The sequence below is a fragment of the Lynx canadensis genome, chromosome F1 (assembly GCF_007474595.2).
Source record: "Lynx canadensis isolate LIC74 chromosome F1, mLynCan4.pri.v2, whole genome shotgun sequence".
Taxonomy (NCBI): domain Eukaryota; kingdom Metazoa; phylum Chordata; class Mammalia; order Carnivora; family Felidae; genus Lynx; species Lynx canadensis.
Genome location: NC_044319.2, coordinates 5,822,154 through 5,828,794, shown reverse-complemented (window position 1 = coordinate 5,828,794; position 6,641 = coordinate 5,822,154). Strand labels below are relative to the sequence as shown.

The following is a 6,641-nucleotide window of genomic DNA, read 5'->3' as shown; positions in this document are numbered from 1 at the left end:
CTGAACAGCTCCCAGCCGCTGCTACCCACACCACCCCTCCTTTAGGCACTGGTTTAAAAGGATAACTTAGGATGGGAAAAGTATTCAGTTCTCAAGTATTCCAGACCTCCGAGTATGTTTTCTTTCTTCCGTGTTCATCTGCTTTCTATTTCACATATCACGAAATGTAAGAAGGCATATTAACATTTAAACATCAGCTCAGTTCTGCAGAAGGGAGGACATTCAGGGAGGGTTTCTATGGCAACTTTGAATGTACCAACTTAATTCAGGGCTTGCCGCAGCGCGGTCACCTCCATTATTGCTCTAGTCCCAGACATTCTTTAACTCGCCTGACCAGCCATGCGGTTGGGAATCCTGAGTGTCACCCAGGATAACCGCTACGACAGCTACCTCGCATTTTCTTTATTCCTGGGAAGGGGGCCAGCTTGGTGAATCAGTCTGGCTGCTGGTCTCCCTAAGAACTACTCCTGTTATTTGACTTTACAAATGGTTACTTTTATTGTTGGTCAGAGCCAGCTATAAAAGAGCAAACTGGGTGTCAGCACCAACCAAGATTAAGAGGCAAAATGACGCTCCAGATTTTAACCAGTGCAAAGTGCAAGTTGGGAAATATCTCGTCTCCAAGCAGGAAGACTAGTTACTAATGCGAAACACAGCAAGTATGAATGGTGCTTTCAAAATTTCACATCCAGTTTCCTTCACTTTGCTGGATTGCCTCCCTAACCTTTATATGGGACTTTGTTTGATTCCGCAGTTCCTGCTAGGCACGAAGGATCATAACTAGAAGGATGATAATTCCTTCTACAGACTTAATTGGTAAGCCTGAAATTGCTGTGCTGGTTGAATATGAAATTATATCCTCCTTGAAGGAAAACATAATTTAGCACTGGAGCTTTGGGTCATTTAAAGGTAAAATATCATTATGCCTATGTACAAAGGCAAAGTAAAACTTGTATCAAAAATGTTATTTTGGTGCTGGCTTCAGCAGCACATATACTAAAATCGGAATGGTACAGAGATTAGCATGGTCCTTGGGCAAGGAGGACACTCAAATTCGTGAAGAGTTTCATAAAAAAAAAAAGGTTATTTTGGGGGCACCTGGGTGGCTCAGTCGGTTGAGCATCCGACTTTGGCTCAGGTCATGATCTCGTAGTTCGTGAGTTTGAGCTCCAAGGCCGGCTCTACGCTGACAGCTCAGGGCCTGGAGCCTGCTTCAAATTCCGTGTCTCCCTCTCTCTCTCTCTCTGTCCCTCCCCCTCATGTACTCTCTCTTTCTCTCAAAAATAAATAAATAAACATTTAAAAAATTTTTAAATGTTATTCTTGATTAGAAAAAGAGAATAATAGGTATTTCCTAACTTGAACTCCAAATTCTTCTCTCTCGCTCTCAAAAATAAATAAACATTAAAATCTTTTTCAAATGCTATTTTTGATTAGAAAAAGAGAATAATCAGCATTTCCTAACTTGAACTCCAAATTCTTATTGTTTCACCTTAGGGAGATATTTGATTCTATATTTTACTTCTATTGTGTGTGTTATTGTAAGGGGGAAATGATGAGGATTTAATTTTTACCGAATTAGAAATAATGTGACAGTTTTTTTCCTCAAACTTCCAAAAGTTACCTTTGGACTGATAGCAAGTGGAAAAAACACTAGCCAAAACACTGAAATTTTAGAAAGTTATGAACAATTGGGACAAGGTTATTACGACAACTTTATTATTACAGTTTTTATTTCTCCTGTAGCTGATAAAATATACACTAGTCTTTACAACTGCTAAAGAGATAGTGAAATGAAAGAACAGAGCTCTTGGTAAAACTGAGTTAATTCAACTGTTGTGCTTTTGGCCACAGAGGATCCCATTTATGGTTGGTTGGCATGGATGAGACCATTTACTGTTCCTGAGTGTCCCTGTATATCCCTGGGTAGTGGCCATCTTTGGCCCTAGGGAGCCTCAGATCATTCTTGTTTCCATTTTATCTCTCTTTCTTTCCTGGCCTTCTTCCTGCTTCTACTCAACGAGAAGTTCCAGGTTCTTTCTCTGGGCCAACCACCATATTAGCATTATGCATCCAGAGCTGAATGAGCCTGAGTCTCTGCCTTCATGGAATTCTTGGTGTGGTGGGAAACAGTCATGTATCTTTATCTAACATGGCACATGTTTGTTGTTCCTGATTATCTTAGTCTGTATATTGGGGAAGCCCCAGAGGTTGAGTGTCATGCAGCTATAGTTATTATGAAGTAACCTTAACTATCTGTGGGACAGAACTCCTGAACTGTCTTTGTCAGAATATATTATCCAATATAATATTAGATACTACTTATCTGATATAATATTACATACATAATAATTGACCCACTAATGCCCATCCAGGAAAACTACAAGTTGCTATTACTGAGGATCCTGTAAGGTTCCACTGGCCCTGAGAATGTCTTTCCATACAGTCTTGTCTTTCCATATGGCTGGCAATTTCTATTTCCAGCATTCAAATGTCCTCTTAAATGAATCTTCTTTAAGAAGCTTATCTCTTTAACCAATTTCACTTTATATTACCCAGATTATCTTTATATCACCAGCACTATGGCGTACTTCTGGTACAAAGTTGTTAGTCTAGGGGCACCTGGGTGGCTCAATCTGTTGAGTGTCTGACTCTTGATTTCAACTCAGGTCATGATCTCATGTTTCATGGGATTAAGCCCCACATTGGGCTCCGCACTGACAGCACAGAGCCTGCTCAGGATTCTTTCTCCCTCTCTCTCTGCCTCTCCCCCACTCACGTGTGTGTGTGTGTGTGTGTGTGTGAATAAATAAATATTAAAAAAATTGCTAGTCTAGATGCTGTTTCTGCACTGGACAAGGAGCTAATTCTCTGTTTGTAGTAGTGCCCTCTCTGTTCCCAGATAGGGCAGTGAGAGTTCTTTGTTCTATATATGACAAGAGACTTTTACATTTGGATTTCTGTATCAGAAAGGCTGATGCACTAGGAAAAGGAGCATAGGCTAACCTTTAAGCTATCAACTGTTACGTGAGGTTTTTTTTTAATCTTTAAGATTAAAATCTTAAGATTAAATTAATTTATTTAATCAAACCTCTTCTATCCACTGCTTTCCAACAGAAAAGAGGAAATGGGTGTGGTGGAAAGAGATCTAGGAGCCCATGGGTCGCTGAGACAATGCTGGAGGGCTGGTGTCCTCACAAAGGACGGGGGGAGGGGGACTTTATGTGCCTGAGGGACACGCATAACATCACCTGGAATTTTCTCTGCTCATTCACTGCAATTCCTCCTTTAAAACACTCAAGGAACCTCATTGGGAGGAAGTTAGGTGCTGGGCTAGGCAGTCCTTTCTCTACACATCAGATTCTGGCTGTTTTGATAGTGTTTTTACGTACTTATTGTGTGCCACACATATGCTAGGCTTTGAGAATATAAAGAGGCACTAGAGATATGGTCCCTCTCTGTTTTCAAACTCTGCTTAGTGGGGACAAGAACGTATTTGTTATTCCTCCTTATACCCTCAAAGCATAACAGAGCATCTGACACTTAGTGTTCTCTACTTATTGGTGGAGACAGACCCCTAACCAGATAATTTCAATGTAAAACAGTAGGTGAGGGGGCACCTGGGTGGCTTAGTCAGTTAAGTCACCAGCTCTTGATTTCAGTTTAGGTCATGATCTCATGGTTGTGAGGAGTTGGGCTCCACATTGGGAGTGGAGCCTGCTTAAGATTCTCTCTCTCTCTCCCTCTCTCTCTCTCTCCCTCTTCCCCTCTCCCACTTGTGTGTGTGCATGCTCTCTCTTTCTCAAAAAAACCCACCACTACCACCACCACCAAAGAAACCCCAAAAATAAAGCAGTAGGTGAGAAAGCAATGGAAATCCTCCAAAGAGTCTCCTAACCCACTGTCGTTGAGTCCTAAAGGATCATCACATGTTAACTGGGCCAAGAAGACTGTAGAGAGCTTCCAGACAGAAGAATGGCATGAGCAAGTTGTGGAAATCTAAAATGGCATGCCTTCTGGAATAACTGCAAGCAGCATGGTGTTAATAAAGCCAAGAGTCCCAGGTGGATCACCGAGAAAGAAAACTTGAGTGGTAAATACAGACCAGACTTGTGCCCTATGGGACATATGGAGAATCTTGGGTTTTACTCTATAGGCAACGAGAAGTCATCTCAAGGTTTTTAAGTACAAATCAATCTTCTGTATGATATTATCTCCCCTTCTGGTAATAATAATATCTAATATGTATTGAATGCCTGCTATGTACTAGATACATGTCTAGGTGCTTCACATGCTTTTCCTTTTCTCATTTTGCAGAAGAGAGAACCTCTACACAGAGAGATTAAGTAACTCGCCCAAGGTCACACTTGTAAGTGTAGAGTTTGAAGTGGAATCAGGTCTTTGTCACTGTAGCCAGAGGCAGGGAGAGTCTGCAGGATTTCACAGAGAAGTGTTATAACACCATGTTTTTTTTTTTTTTTTTACTTGAAATGGTTTTTCTTTATAACTAACACTAGATTTTCAAAATCCTGAATCTCTAGAATATACAATTCTTCTTTTTTCTTTCTCCATTGTTCATATTTCTGCCTTTCTTAAAGAGTACAGGGAAAACATTAATTGTGAATTCCTTTTTCTTCCAACATATGTGTAAAAGTTATAGATAAGGCATTAATTGGATCAGCTAACATACTGAATTTGCTTTTTGTGAATCATTTAAGGATGGAAATACCATTTGCTTCTTTCTTATGTCCCTCCAACCCAGTGGCTTCTTTACTGGAGACTCTAGGTCAGCATTCTCCGATGGAACTTTGTGTGATGATAGAAATATTCTATTATCTGTGCCATCCAATACCATGTATGTAGCTAATGGGCACTTGAAATGTGGCCAGTGTGCCTGAGGAACTAAAATTTAAATTTTATTTTAATTATTTTAAATTCAAATTTTATTTAATTTTAATTATTTTAAATGTAAATATCCACATATGGCCAGGGGCTACTGTTTTGGACAATATAGGTATAAGACATTTCCATTACAGAAAGCTGTATTGGATAGTGTTACTCTGAAGCATCTACCTTTGTTAAGCAACAACTGGCACCTGTAATCCTAATATTACTGAAAAAGAAAGCCTCCTCCATAATGACCTATTAACTTCTATCTGAGAGGTCTTGCTGATAGTTTTCCAATTTTTTTCACCTTTTCAATTAGATTTTGGATCTCATCCATTGTCTCCTGGGGTAGTAAATTATTCTCTGAAAGCAAACCTCATGAGATCAGTGATTCTTCCACAAGATGTAGAAGTTTTAGAATTCTCATCCTAAAGAATCCACTAAAAAGTCCGCTAGGACTAGTGTTAAAAAGAATAATAGTGTTAAAAAGTGTCAAAACACATAATAGTGTTAAAAAGTATAAAATCCTTAGGGATAAGTTTAACAGAAGAAGTCCAAAATTTATATTTAAAAGTTACAAAATATTGAAAGATGTAAATAAATAGGAAAACATCTCATGCCCATGGACCGGAAGGCTTAATGTTGTTAAGATGACAATATTCCTCCAGTGAATCTGCAGATTCAAAGCCGTCCCTCTCCAAATCCCAGCTGAACTCTTTGTAAAAATTGATAAACTGATTTTCAAATTTATAGGGAATTGCAAGATACCAACCAACGTCAAAATAATCCTGAAAAGAACAAAGTAAAAAGACTCACACTTCCTGATTTCAAAGCTTACTACAAAGCAGTGGTAATCAGGAAAATGTGGTACTGGCATAAGTATAGACATATGAATCAGCAGGATAGAATCAAGAATCCAGAAGTAGTTCATGTATCTACAGTCAGGTGTTCTTAAACAAGTGTGTCAAAATCATACAATGGGGAAAGAGCATCTTTTCAACAAACGGTGCTGACACGAGTAGATAGCCCTGTGCAAAAGAATGGAGTTGGACTTATTTCACACTAGAGATAAAAATTAAATCAAACTGGGTCGAAGACCTATATGTAAGGGTTAGCCTATAAAACTCTTAAAGTAAATCTTTCCGACCTTAGCTATGGCAAAGAATTCTTATTAATGACTCTCAAAGCACCAGCAACAAAAGAAAACAGGCAAGTTGGACTTCACCAGAATTCAAAACTTTTATGCTTCAAATACACCATCAAAAAATAAAAAGAGCCCAAAGAATGGAAGTTGTGGGAAAATTATATATCTGATAAGGGATTAGTATGTAGAATATATTAAGTAACTCCTAACTCAATAAAAAAAAAAAAAAGCAAATAACTCAATTTAAAAATGGGCAAAGTGTCTGGATAGATATTTCTCTGAAGATATACAAATTGTTAATAAGCACAAGAAAAGATGCTCAACATCTTTAGTCATCAGAAAAATGTAAATCTCACCATGAGATACCACTCCAGACCCCCTAGGCTGGCTAGAATTAAAAAGTCAGATAACAACAAGTGTTGGTAAGGATGTAGAAAAAACAAGAACCCTCACATGTTGCTATTTGGAATATAAAATGTTTCAGCTGCTTTGGAAGACAGTCTGGAAGTTCTCCAAGTGATTAAATATAGAGTTACCATATTATCCAGCAATTCCACTCGTAGATATATATTCAAGAGAAGTTGAAAAATATGTCTGCACAAAAATTTGT

At 38.5% G+C, this 6,641-nt stretch overlaps 1 non-coding gene across 1 annotated transcript; it reads left to right on the top strand.

Moving 5' to 3' along the window:
* The first annotated feature begins 972 nt into the window (after window positions 1-972).
* LOC115505797 lies at window positions 973-1,076 on the top strand. The gene has a single exon (XR_003966151.1). It is a non-coding gene; the product is annotated as a U6 spliceosomal RNA (small nuclear RNA).
* Window positions 1,077-6,641: the final 5,565 nt, after the last annotated feature.